The following is a 22,847-nucleotide window of genomic DNA, read 5'->3' as shown; positions in this document are numbered from 1 at the left end:
TGTTGTGGCAAAGAAGAAGGTGATCCCCGAGGTCCCTTTCAAGCTCAAAAAGAATGAGTATCCGGAAATCCAACATGAAATTCAAAGAAGAGGGTGGGAAGTCATAACCAACCCCTTGCAACAAGTTGGAATATTGATGGTTCAAGAGTTCTATGCCAATGCATGGATCACTAGGAACCATGATCAAAGTATGAATCCGAATCCAAAGAACTATATCACAATGGTTCGGGGGAAATACTTGGATTTCAGTCCGGAAAATGTGAGGTTGGCATTCCATCTACCCATGATGCAAGGTGATGAACGCCCCTACACAAGAAGGGTCAACTTTAATCAAAGGTTGGACCAAGTCCTAATGGACATTTGTGTGGAAGGCGCCCAATGGAGAGTAGACTCCAAAGGCAAACCAGTCCAACTAAGAAGACTGGACCTCAAGCCTGTAGCTAGAGGATGGTTGGAGTTCATCCAAAGATCCATCATCCCTACAAGCAACCGATCTGAAGTTACTGTGGATCGGGCCATCATGATTCATAGCATCATGATTGGAGAGGAAGTGGAAGTTCATGAAGTCATATCCAATGAACTCTACAAAATAGCTGACAAGCCTTCATACATGGCACGGCTAGCTTTCCCCCACCTCATATGCCATTTATGCTACTCAGCTGGAGTTATCATAGATGGAGATGTCTCCATTGAAGAAGACAAGCCCATCACCAAGAAAAGGATGGAGCAAACAAGAGAAGTTCCTCACGGCCCTCAAGAAGAACATGAGGAAGTTCATCATCAACAAATGCCTCAAGGGATGCACTTTCCTCCCAACAACTATTGGGAGCAACTTAGTACCTCTTTGGAAGACTTGAGCCATAATGTTGAACAACTAAGGGTGGAACACCATGAACACGCCCTCACTCTCTAAGAAATAAGAGAAGATCAAAGAGCAATGAGGGAGGAGCAACAAAGGCAAGGAAGGGACATAGAAGAGTTGAAGAACATCATTGGTCCTTCAAGAAGAAGACGCCACTAAAGGTGGATTCATTCCTTGTTCTTTATTTTCTTTCTGTTTTCGGTTTTTAAGTATTATGTCTATCTATGCTTTGTGTCTTTATCTCATGATCATTAGTATGTAACCATGCCTTAAAGCTATGAATAAAATCCATTAGTCCTTCACTTATCTTAAAAGAAAAATGTTTTAATTCAAAAGAACAAGAAGTACATAATTTTCGAAATTATTAGTGAATTTAATTTAGTTATATTGATGTGGTGGCAATACTTTTTGTTTTCTGAATGAATGCTTGAACAGTGCATATTTTTGATCTTGTTGTTTATGAGTGTTAAAATTGTTGGTTCTTGAAAGAATGATGAACAAAGAGAAATGTTATTGATGATCTGAAAAACATCATGAAATTGATTCTTGAAGCAAGAAAAAGCAGTATTCAAAAAAAAATGGCGAAAATTTTTAAAGCAAGGATCCAAGGCTTTGAGCATCAATGGATAGGAGGGCCCAAGGAAATTAAAATCCAGGCCTAAGCGGCTAAATCAAGCTGTCCCTAACCATGTGCTTGTGTCATGAAGGTCCAAGTGAAAAGCTTGAGACTGATTGGTTAAAGTCGTGATCCAAAGCAAAAGAGTGTGCTTAAGAGCTCTGGACACCACTAACTGGGGACTTTAGCAAAGCTGAGTCACAATCTGAAAAGGTTCACCCAGTTATGTGTCTGTGGCATTTGTGTATCCGGTGGTAATACTGGAAGACAAAGTGCTTAGGGCCAAGGCCAAGACTCATAAAGTAGCTGTGTTCAAGAATCAACATGCTTAACTAGGAAAGTCAATAACACTATCCAAAATTCTAAGTTCCTAGAGATGCCAATCACTCTAAACTACAAAGGAAAAAGTGAGATGCCAAAACTGTTCAGAAGCAAAAAGCTACAAGTCCCGCTCATCTAATTAAATTAATATTCATTGATATTTTGGACTTTATAGTATATTCTCTTCTTTTTATCCTATGTGATTTTCAGTTGCTTGGGGACAAGCAACAATTTAAGTTTGGTGTTGTGATGAGCGGATAATTTATACGCTTTTTGGCATTGTTTTTATATAGTTTTTAGTAAGTTTGAGCTACTTTTAGGGATGTTTTCACTAGTTTTTATGATAAATTCACATTTCTGGACTTTACTATGAGTTGTGTGTTTTTCTGTGATTTCAGGTAAATTCTGACTGAAATTGAGGGATTTGAGCAAAACTCTGAAGAAGGCTGACAAAAGGACTGCTGATGCTGTTGGAATCTAACCTCCCTGCACTCGAAATGGATTTTCTGGAGCTACAGAACTCCAATTGGCGCGCTCTCAACGGCGTTGGAAAGTAGACATCCAGGGCTTTCCAGCAATATATAATAGTCCATACTTTATTCGAAGAATGACGACGTACCTTGGCGTTGAACGCCAAGTTCATGCTGCTGTCTGGAGTTAAACGCCAGAAAAACGTCATGATCCGGAGTTGAACGCCCAAAACACGTCATAACCTGGAGTTTGACGCCAAGAAATGCATTAGCTCGTGGATTGATCAAGCTCAGCCCAAGCATACACCAAGTGGGCCCCGGAAGTGGATTTATGCATCAATTACTTACTCATGTAAACCCTAGTAGCTAGTCTAGTATATATAGGACATTTATCTATTGTATTAGACATCCTGGATTGTATTTTGAATCCTGTGATCACGTTTTAGGGGCTGGCCATTCGGCCATGCCTGAACCTTCTGCTTATGTATTTTCAACGGTGGAGTTTCTGCACACCATAGATTAAGGGTGTGGAGCTCTGCTGTACCTCAAGTATTAATGAAGTTCTATTTTCTTTTATTCAAATCTCTCTTATTCTTATTCCAAGATATTCATTCGTACCCAAGAACATGATGAATGTTATGAGTCAGATTACCCTCATTATCATTCTCATTTATGAACGCGCGTGATTGACAACCACTTCCGTTCTACATGAAACAGAGCTTGAATGCGTATCTCTTAGATTCCCCAACAGAATCTTCGTGGTATAAGCTAGATAGATGGCGGCATTTATGAGGATCCGGAAAGTCTCACCTTGTCTGTGGTATTCCGAGTAGGATCCTGGGAATCCGGAAAGTCTAACCTTGTCTGTGGTATTCCGAGTAGGATTCCGGTAATGAATGACTGTGACGTGCTTCAAACTTGTAACCTGCTGGGCGTCAGTGACAGACGCAAAAGAGGGATTCTATTCCAGTAGGGGAGGGAACCAACCGGTGATTAGCCGTACTGTGACAGAGTGCGTGAGCATTAGTTTTCACTGCGAGGATGGGATGTAGCCATCAACCATGGGTGATGCCTCCAGACTGGTTAGCTGTGCGAGTGACAGCCGCATAGGATATTTCCCCGAGAGGATTGAAAGTAACCACAGTTGATGGTGAACCCCTAAACAAAGCTTGCCATGGAAAGGAGTAAGAAGGATTGAGTAGAAGCAGTAGGAGAGCAGGCGTCCTTGAGCTCTACAGCATCTCCATCCGCTTATCTGAAATTCCCACCAATGAATCTGCATAAGTATTCTATCCCTTTTATTATTCCTTTTTATTATTTACTCCAATAATCACAATTACCCTTTAATCTCCCTAACTGAGAATTGCAAGGTGACCATAGCTTGCTTCATACCAACAATCTCTGTGGGATCGACCCTTACTCACGTAAGGTTTATTACTTGGACGACCCAGTACACTTGCTGGTTAGTTGAACGGAGTTGTGTCCACTCGTGCCAAAAATCCTAAGTTCCACAATTCTACAGTAAATGCAAATCAAAGAATAGTGATCACAATTTCGTCCACCAAGTCCCAACACCAAACTTAGAGTTTGGATATGGGATCTTAACACCAAACTTAGAATTTGGTTGTGGCCTCCCAACACCAAACTTAGAGTTTGACTGTGGGGGCTCTTCTTGACTCTGAACTGAGAGAAGCTCTTCATGCTTACTCTCTTTTGTCACAGAGGGATGGCCATGTGCCTTAAACACAAGGTAGTCCCCATTCAATTGAAGGACTAATTCACCTCTGTTGACATCTATCACAGCTCCTGCTGTGGCTAGGAAAGGTCTTCCAAGGATGATGCATTCATCCTCCTCCTTCCTAGTGTTTAAGATTATGAAATCAGTAGGGATGTAAAGGCCTTCAACCTTTACTAACACGTCCTCCACTATTCCATAAGCTTGTCTCAATGACTTGTCTGCCAATTGTAATGAGAACAAGGCAGGTTGTACCTCAATGATCCCCAGCTTCTCCATTACAGAGAGTGGCATAAGATTTATCCCTGACCCTAGATCACATAGAGCTTTTTCAAAGGTCATGGTGCCTATGGTACAAGGTATTATAAACTTGCCAGGATCTTGTTTCTTTTGAGGTAGAGTTTGCTGAATCCAGGTATCTAGTTCATTAATGAGCAAGGGAGGTTCACTTTCCCAAGTCTCATTACCAAACAACTTGGCATTCAGCTTCATGATAGCTCCTAAATATTGAGCAACTTGCTCTCCAGTCACATCTTCATCCTCTTCAGAGGAAGAATAGTCTTCAGAGCTCATGAATGGCAGAAGGAGATTTAATAGAATCTCTATGGTCCCTATATGAGCCTCAGATTCCTTTGGATCCTTGATAGGAAACTCCTTCTTGCTTGAGGGACGTCCCAGGAGGTCTTCCTCACTAGGATTTTCGTCCTCCTCCTCCCTTGTGCATTCGGCCACATTGATAAAATCAATGGCTTTGCACTCTCCTTTTGGATTCTCTTCTGTATTGCTTGGGAGAATACTGGGAGGAGTTTCAATGACTTTCTTACTCAGCTGGCCCACTTGTGCCTCCAGATTTCTGATGGAGGATCTTGTTTCACTCATGAAAATGAAAGTGGCCTTTGACAGATCAGAGACTAGATTGGCTAAATTAGAAGTGTTTTGTTCAGAATTCTTTGTCTGCTGCTGAGAAGATGATGGATAAGGCTTGCTATTGATCAGCCTGTTGCGTCCACCATTGTTAAAGCCTTGTTGAGGCTTTTGTTGATCCTTCCATGAGAAATTTTGATGATTTCTCCATGATGAATTATAGGTGTTTCCATAAGGTTCACCCATGTAATTAACCTCTGCCATGGCAGGGTTCTCAAGATCATAAGCTTCTTCAGAAGCTGCCTCTTTAGTACTGTTGGATGCATTTTGCCATCCATTCAGACTTTGAGAGATCATGTTGACTTGCTGAGTCAACACTTTGTTCTGAGCCAATATGGCATTCAGAGCATCAATTTCAAGAACTCCTTTCTTCTGAGGTATCCCATTATTCACAAAATTCCTCTCAGAAGTGTACATGAATTGGTTGTTTGCAACCATGTCAATGAGTTCTTGAGCCTCTTCAGGCGTTTTCTTTAGGTGAATAGATCCACCTGCAGAATGATTCAATGACATTTTCGAAAATTCAGATAGACCATAATAGAATATATCTAATATGGTCCATTCTGAAAACATGTCAGATGGACACCTTTTGGTCAGCTGCTTGTATCTTTCCCAAGCTTCATAGAGGGATTCACCATCTTTTTGCTTGAAGGTCTGAACATCCACTCTCAGCTTGCTCAGCTTTTGAGGAGGAAAGAATTTATCCAAGAAGGCAGTGACCAGCTTATCCCAGGAGTCCAGGCTATCCTTAGGTTGTGAATCCAACCATATTCTAGCTCTGTCTCTCACAGCAAAAGGGAAAAGCATGAGTCTGTAGACTTCAGGATCAACTCTATTCGTCTTTACAGTCTCACAGATCTGCAAGAACTCAGTTAAAAACTGGTAAGGATCTTCAGATGGAAGTCCATAAAACTTGCAGTTTTGTTGCATTAAGGCAACTAGCTGAGGTTTCAGCTCAAAGTTGTTGGCTCCAATGGCAGGAATGGAGATGCTTCTTCCATCAAATTTGGACGTTGGCTTTGTGAAGTCACCAAACATTCTCTTTGCATTATTATTATTTTCGGCTGCCATCTCCTTCTCTTGTTCTAATATTTCTGAAAGGTTACCTTTAGATTGTTGTAATCTAGCTTCTCTGAGTTTTCTCTTCAGAGTCCTTTCAGGTTCAAGATCAATTTCAACAAGAGTGCCTTTTTCCTTGTTCTTGCTCATATTAAAGAGAAGAAAACAAGAAAAGAAGAGGAATCCTCTATGTCACAGTATAGAGATTCCTTTATGTTAGTAGAAAAAGAAAGGGGAGAAGAATGAAGAAGAATGGGTTCGGATATTTAGATGGAGAGAGGTGAAGAGAAGTGTTAGTAATTAAATAATTAAATAGAATAAGAAAAGAGAGGGGAAATTTCGAAAATAATTTTGAAAAAGTGGTTAGTGATTTTCGAAAATCAGAGATAAGATATAATTAAAATTAAAATTTAAAACAATTAAAAAGAATTTTTGAAAAAGAGAGAAGTATTTTCGAAAATTAGAGAGGGATAGGTAGTTAGTTGGTTTTGAAAAAGATAGAAAACAAACAAAAAGTTAGTTAGTTGATTGAAAAAGATATTAAAATCAAATTTGAAAAAGATAAGAAGATAAGAAGTTAGATAAGATATTTTGAAATCAAATTTTGAAAAAGATAAAATTTTGAAAAAGATAAGATATAAATGATAAGATAAAAAGATATGATTAAAAAGATAAAAAAGATATTTTAAAAAAGATTTGATTTTAAAATTAAAATTAATTACTTGACTAACAAGAAACTAAAAGATAAAATTCTAGAATTTAAAGATTGAACCTTTTTTAACAAGAAAGTAACAAACTTCAAATTTTTGAATCAATCACATTATTTGTTAGCTGATTTTCGAAAATATGATGTAAAAGATAAGAAAAAGATTTTGAAAAATATTTTAAAAAAAATTCGAAAATTAATAAGAAAAAAAGGAAAAGATTTAATTTTTGAAAGAGTTTTGAAAAGATAAGATTTTTAAAATTGAAAATTTGACTTGACTTGTAAGAAACAACTAATTTTTAAAATTTTTGACTAAGTCAACTCAAATTTTCGAAAATTAGGAGATAAAAAAGGAAAAGATATTTTTTTGATTTTTGAATTTTTTTATGATGAGAGAGAAAAACACAAAAATGACCCAAAACATGGAAATTTTGGATCAAAACACAAGATGCATGCAAGAACACTATGAATGTCAAGATGAACACCAATAACACTTTGAAGATCATGATGAACATCAAGAACATAATTTTGAAAAATTTTTGTTGCAAAGAAAACATGCAAGACACCAAACTTAGAAATTTTTAATGCTTGGAAAATATGAATGCAAAAATGCACATGAAAAACAATGCATGAATACCAAGAACAACTTGAAGATCATGAAGAACACCATGAATGCATGAATTTTCGAAAAATAATGCATAAATTTTAAAAACATGCAATTGACACCAAACTTAAAAATTAACTCAAGACTCAAACAAGAAACACAAAATATTTTTTATTTTTATGATTTTATGATTTTTTTGTATTTTTATTATATTTTTCGAAAATAAAGTTTGGAAAAATGAAAAAGAAAAGAAAAATTTTGAAAAAGATTTTTGAAAATTTTTTGAAAAGAAAATTACCTAATCTGAGCAACAAGATGAACCGTCAGTTGTCCATACTCGAACAATCCTCGGCAACGGCGCCAAAAACTTGGTGGACGAAATTGTGATCCTCAAAGTTGGTCTCTTTGTATTTTTATGAAATCAAAAATACCCCAAAGAGATCATGGTGTGATAGATTGGGATCTTAATAATCCCTGGTGTGATCATAACTCCGTTCAACTTAACCAGCAAGTGTACTGGGTCATCCAAGTAATACCTTACGTGAGTAAGGGTCGATCCCACAGAGATTGTTGGTATGAAGCAAGCTATGGTCACCTTGTAAATCTCAGTTAGGCAGATTAAATTGGTTTATGATGAGTTCGAAAATTAATAATAAAAAGAAAATAAAAGGGATAGAAATACTTATGTAAATCAATAGTGGGAATTTCAGATAGGTGTATGGAGATGTTGTGCTCCTCTTGAATCTCTATTTTCTTATTAGATTCATCCAATCGTTCTTACTCCTTTCCATGGCAAGCTGTATGTAGGGCATCACCATTGTCAATGGCTACATCCCATCCTCTCAGTGAAAACGTTCCTATGCTCTATCACAGCACGGCTAATCATCTGCCGGTTCTCAATCAGGTTGGAATAGAATCCCTTGATTCTTTTGTGTTTGTCATCACGCCCAGCCTTCAGGAGTTTGAAGCTCGTCACAGTCATTCAATCCCAGAATCCTACTCGAAATACCATAGACAAGGTTTAGACTTTCCAGATCCTCATGAATGCCGCCATCTATCTAGCTTATACCACGAAGATTCTGTTGGGGAATCTAAGAGATATGCGCCCGGCCTAGAGTAGAACGGAAGTGGTTGTCAATCACGCGCGTTCATAGGTGAGAATGATGATGAGTGTCACGGATCATCACATTCATCAAAGTGAAGTGCAACGTATATCTTGGAATAAGAATTAAAGAGAATTGAATAGAAAGTAATAGTAATTGTATTGAAACTTGAGGTACAGCAGAGCTCCACACCCTTAATCTATGGTGTGCAGAAACTCCACCATTGAAAATACATAAGTGAAAGGTTCAGGCATGGCCGAATGGCCAGCCCTCTCCATGATCAAGAGACCGAATGATCAAAGACTACCAAGTCAAGAGATTAAACTGTCAAAAGATGTCTAATACAATAGTAGCTTATCCTATTTATACTAGACTAGCTACTAGGGTTTACATGAGTAAGTAATTGATGTATAAATCCACTTTCGGGGCCCACTTGGTGTATGTTGGGCTGAGCTTGATCTATCCACGAGCTGAGGCTTTTCTTGGAGTTGAACTCCAAGTTATAACGTGTTTTGGGCGTCCAACTCCAGGTTGTGACGTGTTTCTGGCGTTTAACTCCAGACAGCAGCATGTACTTGGCGTTGAGCGCCACTTTACGTCCTCAATTTCCGAATGAAGTATAGACTATTATATATTGCTGGAAAGCTCTGGATGTCTACTTTCCAACGCCGTTGAGAGCCCGCCATTTGGAGTTCTGTAGCTCTAGAAAATCCATTTCGAGTGCAGGGAGGTCAGATTCCAATAGCATCAGCAGTCCTTTTGTCAGCCTTTTTCAGAGTTTTGCTCAAGTCCCTCAATTTCAACCAGAAATTACCTGAAATCATAGAAAAACACACAAACTCATAGTAAAGTCCAGAAATGTGAATTTAACATAAAAACTAATGAAAACATCCCTAAAAGTAGCTTGAACTTACTAAAAACTACCTGAAAATAATGCCAAAAAGCGTATAAATTATTCGCTCATCACCAGCCCCCATGATCTAAGAACTAGACGTCCAAAGATGAAAATAAAATAGCAAAAGGTCCTATTGTAGAGAACTAGTAGCCTAGGGTTTACAAAGATGAGTAAATTACATAAAAATCCACTTTCGGGCCCACTTGGTGTGTGCTTGGGCTGAGCATTGAAGCATTTTCGTGTAGAGACTTTTCTTGGAGTTAAACGCCAGCTTTTGTGCCAGTTTGGGCGTTTAACTCCCATTCTTGTGCCAGTTCCGGCGTTAAACGCCAGAATTCTTGAGCTGACTTGGAACGCCTGTTTGGGCCATCAAATCTCGGGCAAAGTATGATTGAAATTGGAAAGAAATTGATTAGCAAGTATTTTGAAATTGGAAAGAAATTGATTTTGAAAATATATGATTTGAAAAAGATTTGATTTTGAAAAATTATGGAAACTTGAAAAAAATTTGCATTAAAAACAAAATCTTCCCTCTTGTGCCATCCTGGCGTTAAACGCCCAGAATGGTATCCATTCTGGCGTTTAACGCCTAAAATGCTACCCTTTGGCCGTTAAACGCCCAGCCAGGCACCCTGGCTGGCGTTTAAACGCCAGTTTTCCTTTTTCACTGGGCGTTTTGAACGCCCAGCTTTTTCTGTGTAATTCCTCTATTGTATGTTCTGAATCTTCAATTCTCTGCATTATTGACTTGAAAAGACACAAATTAAATTTTTTTTGGATTTTTAATGATGAGGAAAAATCAAAATGCAACTAAAATCAAATAAACAATGCATGCAAGACACCAAACTTAGAAGTTTGTATACTACTGACACTAACAAATTGAGAATGCATATGAGAAACAACAAAACACACAAAACAAGAGAATTTAAAGATCAGAGCAAGTAAATCATCAAGAACAACTTGAAGATCAATGAAGACACATGATAAATGCAATAAAAACAGAAACATGCAATTGACACCAAACTTAAAATGAGACACTAGACTCAAACAAGAAACATAAAATATTTTTGGTTTTTATGATTTTGTAATTTTTTTTTGTTTTTTTCGAAAATTATGTGGAAAAAGAAAATAAAGAGGATCAAAACTTTTAATAAGAATTTCAGGAATCATGCAATGTTAGTCTAAAGCTTTAGTCTAAAGGAATTAGACATGGCTAGCCAAGCTTCAGCAGGACAGTGCATTCAAGAGCTAAATTGATGAAGATCAATCAGCTTTGGTGATGATAAGAACATCACCTTGAAACACTAGAATTCATTCTTAAAAATTCTGAAAAATACCTAGTCTAAGCAACAAGATGAACCGTCAGTTGTCCAAACTCAAACAATCCCCGGCAACGGCGCCAAAAACTTGGTGTTGTTGCCGGATCAAAACTTGGCACTGTTATTGCAGGGAACAAATGCGAAACTGTAGTTAGGACATTTAATTCCCCGGCAACGGCGCCAAAAACTTGGTGCACGAAATTGTGATCATCAATGGCGCCATCAACATGGTACGCTCAATTGCAATCTCAACTCTTTATCACAACTTCGCACAACTAACCAGCAAGTGCACTAGGTCGTCCAAGTAATAAACCTTACGCGAGTAAGGGTCGATCCCACGGAGATTGTTGGTATGAAGCAAGCTATGGTCACCTTGTAAATCTCAGTCAGGCAGATTCAAATGGTTATGGATGATTTATGAATAAAGCATAAAATAAAGATAGAGATACTTATGTAATTCATGGTGAGAATTTCAGATAAGTGTATGGAGATGCTTTGTCCCTTCCGTCTCTCTGCTTCCCTACTGTCTTCATCCAATCCTTCTTACTCCTTTCCATGGCAAGCTGTATGTTGGGCATCACCGTTGTCAGTGGCTATAGTCCCATCCTCTCAGTGAAAATGTTTAACGAGCTCTGTCACAGCACGGCTAATCATCTGTCGGTTCTCAATCAGGTTGGAGTACATTGATTCTTTTGCGTCTGTTACTAATGCCCAGCCTTCAGGAGTTTGAAGCTCGTCACAGTCATTCAATCATTGAATCTTACTCAGAATACCACAGACAAGGTTTAGACCTTCCGGATTCTCTTGAATGCCGCCATCAATTCTAGCTTATACCACGAAGATTCCGATTAAGAAATCCAAGAGATAAACATTCAAGCCTTGTTTGCTTGTAGAACGGAAGTGGTTGTCAGGCACGCGTTCATAAGTGAGAATGATGATGAGTCTCACATAATCATCACATTCATCATGTTCTTGGGTGCGAATGAATATCTTAGAACAAGAATAAGCTGAATTGAATAGAAGAACAATAGTAATTGCATTAATACTCGAGGTACAGCAGAGCTCCACACCTTAATCTATGGTATGTAGAAACTCCACCGTTGAAAATACATAAGAACAAGGTCTAGGCATGGCCGAGAGGCCAGGCCCCATGATCTAAGAACTAGACGTCCAAGGATGAAAATACAATAGCAAAAGGTCCTATTTCTAGAGAACTAGTAGCCTAGGGTTTATAAAGATGAGTAAATTACATAAAAATCCACTTCCGGGCCCACTTGGTGTGTGCTTGGGCTGAGCATTGAAGCATTTTCGTGTAGAGACTTTTCTTGGAGTTAAACGCCAGCTTTTGTGCCAGTTTGGGCGTTTAACTCCCATTCTTGTGCCAGTTCCGGCGTTAAACGCCAGAATTCTTGAGCTGACTTGGAACGCCTGTTTGGGCCATCAAATCTCGGGCAAAGTATAGACTATTATACATTGCTAGAAAGCCCAGGATGTCTACTTTCCAACTCAGTTGAGAGAGCGCCAATTGGGATTCTTTAGCTCCAGAAAATCCACTTCGAGTGCAGGGAGGTCAGAATCCAACAGCATTTGCAGTTCTTTTCAGCCTCTGAATCAGATTTTTGCTCTGGTCCCTCAATTTCAGCCAGAAAATACCTGAAATCACAGAAAAACACACAAACTCATAGTAAAGTCCATAAAAGTGAATTTTAACTAAAAACAAATAAAAATATAATAAAAACTAACTACATCATACTAAAAACATACTAAAAATAATACCAAAAAGCGTATAAATTATCCGCTCATCACTACGCGATCATGATAAAGACCAAAGATGAAAACCAAATTCATCAAAAGGTCAACCAAACGAGGGTTAAACCCAATCTCTACAAAATCGGCAAAGATGAAAACAGAATAATGCAAGAAGTTATAGAAAGTGATCCATAGAAAGGACCTGACGAGGTCCTAATAAAATGGATTGCTAAAAAAATAACTTAAAGGCTGACCGACATAAAAAAGTCGGACCAGCCGCAAAAACTGAAGTTATAAGTAAAGCCCTGGAAAAAGGTCTGGCCAGCCCTATAAAAGAGGATTACTATAACTTAGAAGAGCCCGATATGAGGAAGTTGGATTCCCACAAAGAAGTTATAAAAGTAATCCATGAAATAGACCTGAACAAGGTCCAAGAAAGAGGATTACAAAAATAACTTAGAAGAGCCCGACATGACGAAGTCGGACTCCCACAAAGAATTTATAAAAGCAATCCCTGAAAGAGACCTGAACAAGGTCCAAGAAAGAGGATTACAAAAATAACTTATAAGAGCCCGACATGACGAAGTTGGACTCCCACAAAGAAGTTATAAAATTAATCCCTGAAAGAGAGCTGAACAAGGTCCAAGAAAGAGGATTACAAAAATAACTTAGAAGAGCCCGACATGACGAAGTCAGACTCCTACAAAGAAGTTATAAAAGTAATCCCTGAAAGAGACCCGAACAAGGTCCAAGAAAGAGGATTACAAAAATAATTTAGAAGAGCCCGACATGACGAAGTCAACCCAAAACATAAAGCTACAAAAGTAACCCCTGAAAGAGACCTAAATGAGGTCCAAAAAAGAGGGTTACAAACATCAATTGGTAGAAAAAACTGACCTGACAAAATCAGGCAACCATAGCGTAATTCCTCACAAAGACCTGAACAAAATAAATTGCTAAAAATAACATCAGGAAAAGGAATCAAGCCAATCATGTCAGACAAAATTCCAATACTCCAAAGCCTACAAAGGTACCAAAATAAGTGCAGACGGACATGACATAAAAACACAAAGTTATAATAGTAGCAAGCTTCAGAGGCCACCAAAGGACAGCCCAAAAAGCCTAAAAACCACTTTGTTTTTCAAGATAAAGTTGCTAAACAAGCAACTAAGAAAGTGTCAACGGTAAAATACCATTTACAAAAGCGAAAGTTCAAAAGCCCACAAGTTGGGCTAACTATACACAATACCAAGAATAACTAAAGATGATCCAGAGGCTTCCCAGTAGCGGCATCAACATGGGGCGAAGGAGGGCAAGTTTGTAAAGGCACAGCATCCACGGTCCCATCCTCTTGATTCAAGATCTGACAGTCAGGTTCTGACTCAATTTTGGCTGCAGGAGCTGAAGAAGTCGACACGACAGAAGCCTTGGTAGCAGGCGCAGGAGGAGGCTCAGCATCATCATCATCAGGGTCGTCAGGGATAATCTGACCATCCCTCACAACGTTGTCAAGACTAAAGAGGGTAAGGTCGAGCTCGGGTGCAAGAACCTGTACCTGCTTCTTTAAGTTCTCATAAGCAGTTGTCACGCTACCCACGAGGTGACCCTGGAGCTCGGTATAATCATCCCGGGCAGTTTCCAATTCACCACGGAGATGCACCACCTCTCTGTAAGCCGAAATATAGCCCTCTTTGTGCTTTAGCGTAGTGTCTTCGGCCAACTTCACAGAAGCCGCCAAAGCCACAGAACTAACCTTTTCACCCTCTAATTATTTTTCCATCTGCACCAACTTTACCTCCAGCTCCTTCTTCAAACCTTTTATCCTATCAAACTCCGACTTAGCCTCCATCATGAAAGATTTAGTAGCATGGACCGGGATACCCTGAGCAGTCCGAAAAAGAGTCGCACCCATATGAAGAATGAATACATCATCCATTGAAAGACCTCCATAGGGGGTAATTTGCTGGTCAACAAACTCAACAACATCAAAATCAGGGGCGTCAAGGTAAAAGGGCTCATATGTTTTTTGCTTTTTAGGAGGAGGAGCGCCAGAAGCAGCAGCCGAAGTTTGTGGAGGGTCAGCCAGACGAACCCGGGGAGTAGGGATCACCCTCCTTGGCCCGGGTGAACTCGACACGAGCGGCTTCACCTGAACTTGAGAAGACCCCTTTTCTGCTGCTTTGGCCGATATATTTTGAGCAGCAGCAGCCATCCTTGCCTTTTTGAAGGCCTTCATGGAGTCATTATTTTTTGATATCTCTGCAAAATAGAATCAACCACAGTAAAACATTACAATCGCAGAATAAGAGGAACCAAAGCTAAAGAAACAACGGATAAAAAACAAGTCGGACTGTACCCAACACAGTTCGGACCAGAGATGGGTCCCCCAAAAAATTTTTGGTATCGAGATGGGGGGTTCCCCCCATATGTCCTCTAGAACAATCACAAAAGCTCACTCAACCTCGTCAAGCATCTCCCAGGTATAACGAGATACTGTCACATCCTTTTGCCATTCCAGAGGAAAAGCAGACTCATCAATTTCATCAAGAAAAAGGGGCGGGCCCCCTTAACAGCTCGAACCTTAAAGAAATAGTTCTTAAAATCCTTAAAGGATTCATCATACATGGCAAAAACTTTATGCCCCTGAGCAGATCTAAAAGAAACCCAAGAAGCTTTCTTTTTGGAAGAAGCCCTAGGCTTGGCCGAAACAAAGAGATAAAGAAAAATAGTCTGAGAAGGTTTGACTCCTAATTCATGACAAAACAACTGAAAAATCTTGACAAAGCCCCAGGAATTCGGATGAAGCTGGGACGGGGCAACATTACACGACCACAACAAGTCAGTCTCAAATGCAGTAAAAGGAAAAGTAATGTTCAATTGGCTGAAGAAATATTCATAGGCATAAAAGAAAGGACGCTCCCCCTTGACTGAAGTTGGAAAGAAAACCCTCTCGTCAGAATCAGGCGCTACAAGCTCATAATCCCTCTCCTGGGCACCGCTACCACAAACCCTATGATATTTTCTTAGCTCTACACAGAACTCAGCATTCACCACCGAAATACACATTAAGACAAGGGAGTCTAACCAGTCAGACATCTCCTCGGGAATTTTGGAAGACGTCTCTACAATATTTTTACGAGAAGACATGGCCAACTAGTCCTACAATCAAAGAAAAGATGGATTATTAAAACTACTCGAAGTACTAATCAAATATCTCGGGCAAGTCAGCGAAGAGCAGCTCGGCCATAAATGGATACAACTCAACAATAAAAACACGCAAATAAATAAATCAGGCATATCAAACAAAAGGAAACCCCGGAACTTATGCCAAAAGATCCAGGGGCATCCTTTGGAGGAAGCAAAGGAAAGAGGAAACAGGAAAATTTTCAAGTCTACATCGTGGCATCTCTCAAGCGGAAAAAACCCTCCTTCAAACCACAACATTTCAAAACCATAAAAACGTCATCATTTACCCAATAGTCTATCAGCAAGTGGAATTGTTAAGCATCAAAACATGCCAAGTAGAAAATGATCAAAAATGGTATCTTCCTCAGAATCAAGCAAAGTTCGTATCAAACCAGAAGGCACAATCAAGAGCAGTAACAAAAACTCAAAGCCCTAAGAGCAGCAACTATAAAAAAAGGAACAGCGAAAAATCAGGCAAATTAAGGAAGCCCTAAAATAGCGCACATTGCAGAAACAATTAGACACAAGCAAGCAAAAGAAAATTCAAACTTTTTGAAAGTAAAAGATCAAGACTCTCTCAAAAAGGATGTGAAACGACAAGGAAGTAAAAAAGCAGAAAGAAGAACCAACCTGGAAAAAGTGAAAGCTTCAACGAAATTGGAAGGAGGAAGTGGAGTCAAAGAGTCGCCCTCTCACAAACAAAGGAAAGCACAGAACAATTGCCGAAGCAGCGTCACAGGAAGAAAAACAAAAAGCTGCAAACTTCAAGCAAAAACAATAAGAGAGAAAGAAAAGGGAAGTTACGGAGAAGAGAAACCATTTTCTCTGAAGAATCAAAATTCAAAAGGGAAAGATTAAAGAGAAATGGCACAATTAAAAAACAATTAAAGAGGGGATTAAACCCTCTTTTGTTCCTAAGGCCAAAAGCGCTAATGTAAAAGCGCACGCTTTAAAAGAAAGCAAACGTTCCGCATTCAAAGGAAAACTCTACCAAGAAGAAATCGACAAAATGCTCGAGTTTGGCTTCACTAGAGAAGGATCAAAGTCCTAAGACTAAAAGACTCGACCTCAAAAAACCGAGCTCAAGCCGGGGCACTGTTCATACCCTAGGTCGAGCTGTCCGACCCGGGATGTTATACCGACAAAGCGACCGACCTCTTCAAGTCAGGACAATCTGACCTCTTCTCAAAGAGCTCGGCCAAACTACCAAGAAAGCCCAAAAAAGGGCCCAAACAGAGGAACATTACCCGAATCCAAGGGCAGCCCAAGCCTATAGAGATAAAGACGGTTCCCTTAAAGATAAGATGACCTCACTCGAAGATAAAGATAAGATGAGATAACTAACTTATCTAAACTAAGAAAGGTCGCTCTACACCATTATAAATACACTGGAGCACCCAAGTATAACTCATACTCTGATCCTACAAAAAACCTACTTAATACCCTTACTAACTTAAGCATTGGAGTCCCTTGCAGATACCACTACCCTCCGGTAACGAAAGATCAGCACCATCACTCCATTCAACAAGTCGGACGCGACAGCTCCGACCGGTACAGAAGATCTCGTCCGAGATCGACCTACAGTTTCAGGTAACCCTTGGAACACCTGACAAAATAAGATTTGAACTCTGATTAACATTCTGGGACACCTCAACTAAATTTTCTAAAAAATAAAAAATAAACAGAAACATTGGAAACATATAACATAAACAGATAAATTATTAGAAACACAAAGATTAACTACAAAAATATAGGTAGAGCAATAAAGATTACCCAAGTAATCATTCAAAGAGAGAGCAGGCATCGAGGAATCGAGGACCTCTAAAACATTACAAAATGAAAAAAAAATTACAAAGACTCCCATAGATATCAAATCATTGAAAATTGGAGTAAAAAAACACTAAAAATATCACGAAGGTCAATTCAGTACAGACCTCTTGCATTTCGATGGTGACTTTGTGTTTGCTTTTTTTTCAAAGAATTTCTCCTATATTCTCTAGCACGAACAGAATTCTGAGACATCTTTGTTACACGTACTAAACAAAACAAGAGGTTGAAACATAAATCGCAAGAACTACCCCTAATTCATTGCCAAAAAGACATCTACAATGTTAAGTTCCTATAAGCAATAGGTATAAAAAAGGGGGAGGAGGGGTGGCTGGGAACAGAACTTGTGAAACACACTAACAAAGAACTTATATAACCATGCACACCTTTGATAACACAGAAAATGAAAAAAATAAAGTATTATAATCAACACCAATAACTAATTGACATCAAAAGATAACGTTGTACAACAATAAACAAATAAAAATAGGAACTGCTATATTTCATTAAAATATTGATACTGATATACACAATTACATATGGCTATCTCTCCTATCATAAGGAGGATTCCAACATCTGACTACATATCCTAGTATGTAACCTAAACAGGCTACAACATTGAAAATGTATCCAATCCCTAGCAAAGTCACTATTACAAAAGAAGGAGTTGAGAATAGACCTAGTTGACAGATAACCCGACCCAGCACAAAAGGAAACCCCTTATATCTAACAATCCTATTTGTTGGACACAATCCAAAAAAGTCAAATCAAAATAGCACCCAGCTAGCATGATTACATTTAGATCTATTTGGAATCACAAGCCTTCCTAAACACTTATACATATACTACATAAAATACCTGCACCTACACACAACAGCTCAATTCCACACCTTAAATCAAACTCTATTAACCTTGGCAATTTTGGACCCACGCCCATTTGCATCAGTAGCTGCCTCTTCAAATTGGTGATTCAATTCCTCTTGCCCTTGGAGGTGACAACATGATTTTCATGAATAAGCTTCTCTCCATATTGGGAAGGTGCATCGAAAACGTGGGACAACACCTCTTATGACAAACAAATTAACAAAAGCTATGAAACTCACTCAAGAATGAAAAATCCATTTAGAAACAGCACACATAGGAAGGAGAAAAAAATATTTTATAACAGCACCTGAGTTTCTTTTTCTGGTGAGCTAAGCAATATATCGAGTTTAGCAGAAAGATCATCACTAACAGTATCATTGCTAGGTGTTTTCTCATCTTTTCCATCTTCACCATTAATTAAGACAGCAAACTCAGTCCCTCTGGAAATAGCAGGCTGTTTTTCAGCCAAAAAATCTATTAGAACTGGGGATTTAGATAAAAGTCTTTGATGACTCATTCTTAATACCAATATCCCCTTTTTCCACAGGGAACAAATTTGTGTAAATCAGGCTCCTATTCATATGGCATAAGAGTTTAAAAATACATAAGACCATAAGAAAAATTCACCACAGCACAATTAAAAAAAGAAACAAAACATGAATTTACACAATCTAAAAATATTTATATATATGTAACCTTTTTTGGAGTAGACTCGTCATCAGCATCATAATTGGAAAGTTCAAACATGGCAATAATGGTGGGATCATCACATATTCTCCTAACTCAGAAAGTGCCATAAAATGTATCATGTGCGACACCTTTGGTATAAAGCTTCAGCAGTAACTTCTTTCCAACGAGCCCTTGGAATATGGGAGAATATATATCCCCACATATAAGCTATTTTGAAAGTAATAGATAAGAAATACATAGTTTGAATAACACATATCACATCCCATAAAGTGAACAACACACAAAAGAAAACTAAGAACATACACTTGCATCTCTTTGAACCTCAGCAAACAAGTCAACACATGATTTCTTAAGCAAATAAGATGCCTCACGATCAAAGAGAAGGAAAATACCCTCCCCACTATGATCTTCAAGTGTTATTTTAATTTTAAATCTACAGAGAGAAAAAAAAGGAACACAATGATTCGGAATAAATAATACCAAGAAACATTATTTTTATAAACAATCCACAAGACAAAATGAAAAGACACTTTGAACAAAATTTCTGACCTTGGAGTCACATTAGTTATGTGCTTCAAACAAAAATCACTGTAATATGCACCATTTTAAGGATAGATACCCTTTCCACACACACAAGTAGAATACCACCAACCTCCATCCTCAACAATACATTGGATTGTACCAAAAATGATAAAAGAACCCACCTATGCATTGGGCATTTCAAAATTTGTTAACAATATGAATGAAAAAATAGATCTGGAAATTGTTCTTTGATTTTCTTTTTCAGTTCATTTGTGTATAAAATAAACATAAACACAACTAACTCAAAAGAAGACAACCTCATTGTTATCTTAAAACTCTTCAATAGTGCATTTTCTAGTTAAATGCATGAAATCATCTTTCAAGGAGACAACTTTACCCTCATTTGTAATAAACAGTGGCTGGGTACCATTGACACCTTGCTCAATCATACTAAAAAAAATGATGCAAATACTTGCTCAATCTAGGGTGACGCGGTCGCGTGGTTGACGCGATCGCATGGATGGCCTAAATTTGAAAACGGCGCAGACGCATGGGGCACGCGTACGCGTGGCAGGATTTGTGCTTCTAGCACGAGTCCAGCCCAATTGTAGCTCAACTTTCGGCCATACACCCTTTTTACGTCGATTTCAAGGCACGTCTTCGCGTGGGTGACGCGGACGCGTGGGAGGAATTTTTTCCACATGACGCGGATGCGTCATCGACGTGGTCACGTGGATCATTCTGTGCTAAAGGCACGCCTCCAGCCACGCTTTCGCGTGACTCTCTGTTCATTTTTCTTTTCTCCCTAAGGCACCTGCGACGCGGACGCATCAGTGACGCTGTCGCGTCGCGTGCGAATATTTTTTATGCAATATGCAGAATGCAATGCTTAATATGAATGCTATGCATGATTCCAAGTTCAATAAAAATTCAAAAACAGACTAAAATTTAAACTAAAAAAACAACAATCATACCATGGTGGGTTGTCTCCCACCTAGCACTTTTAGTTAAAGTTCTTAAGTTGGACATTTGGCGAGCTCCTTGTCATGGTGGCTTATGCTTGTACTGATCCAGGAATCTCCACTAGTGTTTGGAATGCCAGCATCCTCCAGGGTCCCAAACAAGGTACGTAAAGCCCTTAGGTGAGTTCAAGAAGGCTTCAAGGCTCCCAGAGTGTTGAATGTCGGAATAGATTCCAGGATCCCAAACTTTTCTTCTACACCCATCTTTTTCTTGATCTACATTTTTCCAGCTGGGTGGTGAGTAGTCTGAATTCTCACTGCAGTGACCAAACAGCTTCCGAGATCCTTTCAATTGAGCTTGACACCAATCCTTGCACCTTAAATTGAAGTGCGAAACCTCATCGAATCTTTTAGACCAGCGTTGAGTGCGAGCCAATTCCCTTTTTCTCTTAAAGCCGCAAAGAGCTCTAAGATGGCCATCTGTTTTAAGCAAACCATATTTAAGTGGAAAATTGAAGATGAAATTCAAGGATTTTACCCACTTGAAGTTTGTGTTGGGTGGTAGTGGCCTTGGGGTCAGTGTTTTCAGTGGTTCTGCAAGCTCTACTCCCTTGTAGTCTTCTGTAAATTCCTCCACTTCTTTGCAAATTTCTTCAACTTCACCCATGTCTTGATCAAAGTCATTGATATCTTCCTCATCGCTTGAGTCATAAATAGGAGGTTGAGAGAAGTCGACCTCAGCATCATCTTCATATTCACTTGGGAAAGATTCTTCTGTCTCAAAGAATTCACTTGCGGATGCAAGTTCATTACTAAAAGAACTTGACTTGTGATCATTGTCATCAAGGAAACATGTGTCTTGGGTAATTCTGTCTAGTTTCCCATAAGATACCTGCTTTGGGGGTTGTGCACTATCCTCATTAGCATTAATTGTAATGTCTTCGACGGAATTCTCCACAACTCTGGATTCCTGCAGAGGTTCAGCATCTCTTAAATCTTCAAACAACTCTTCTTCTTCTATAATGACAGCGTCCTCTATTTGTTCCAGTACGAAGTTATGCTCTATGCTGTCCACTGGAGCTTCTAGCATCTTCTTTGTGCTGCGTTCTTCATTGGATTCTCCACATAAAGCCATGGGAGTCTGTTGAGAGGCTGAACATCTGGAAGATAATTGATTTATTGCTTGCTCCAGTTGATGAAGGGTTGCATTAAATTGTTTTACTGATTCTTCGAGGCAAACCTGTGATTCTGGGCTTGATGGATATGGACATGGTGTATAGGGGAGTGATAATTCTTGGGAGTAATTGGATTGGCGTTGGGGTGGATAAGGATCATATGGTAGCGAATGGTGAAAAAGAGCTTTCAAGTATGGTGGATTGAGGTTGTGTTGAAAGGATGGTCTCTGAGCACAGGGTGGGGCTTGTTGGTAGCTACAAGGCGGTCCACCAAATCTATCAGTTGGGCATGCATTGTAAAATGGTCTTTGTCCATGATATCTAGGAGGATGTTTTTGCCTAAAGGGTTGATCAGATCCTCGTGGCTCCATCCATCTTTGATTGCTTAGACCTTGATGCATAATCCTGTTATAGCTTCCATTCCTTGCAACAAAATTAGAACCAAACTCAAAGCGAGAGGGGTGAGAATTCATAGTAGCTATTAGAAATAAGAGGGAAGAGAGGAACAAATAAACAAGTAAAAGAAAAATATATTTTTTTTGAATATTTACAATAACCAATAATAAGGCACACGTTTGCAATTCCCCGGCAACGGCGCCATTTTGAAGAACTGAAGATTGATGGTTTAGAGGTTATAGTAAACTCTCGTTGTAAGTATAGTTACTAAACCAAGCAATCAACCTTTCTTACAAACGTTTTGGTTGTCACAAGTAACAAGCCCCTAAATAAATTGATAACCGAAGTATTTAAACCGCGGGTCGTCTTCTCAAGGAATTGCAGAGAGGTATGTTCTTATTATTGGTTATGAGTTTATAAATTGGGGGTTTTGAGAATGAGGAACAAATAAAATAAATGACAAGTAAAATAAATAAATGACTGTAAAATAAACTCTTGGCAAAGTATGAGAAATTAGAAGTCCTATCCCAGTTATCCTTATCAATTGTGATGAGAATTGAATTTTTCTCCCACTATGTTAACCTCTAACTATGAAGGTAAGTTAAGTGGATGAATTAATTCAAATCCTCAAATTCCAATCTTTCCTAGGGAGAAGTTAGAATTATTGGATCTCAAATTAATTCTTGAAGAATTCCAATTTTTAGTCAACAATGAGTTTGATAACTCAAGAGTTACCAATTAATCAACCAAAGTCAAAAGGGAATAAAATCTACTTGAATGAAAATAATTTGGATAGAGCACAAGCATCAATAACATAAATTAGAGAAAACAATCATAAGTTTGAAATACCTCAAATTATATT

This window comes from Arachis hypogaea, chromosome 3 (assembly GCF_003086295.3).
Source record: "Arachis hypogaea cultivar Tifrunner chromosome 3, arahy.Tifrunner.gnm2.J5K5, whole genome shotgun sequence".
Lineage (NCBI taxonomy): Eukaryota > Viridiplantae > Streptophyta > Magnoliopsida > Fabales > Fabaceae > Arachis > Arachis hypogaea.
The sequence above is the reverse complement of the archived record's forward strand: the minus strand, read 5'-3'. Positions refer to the sequence as shown.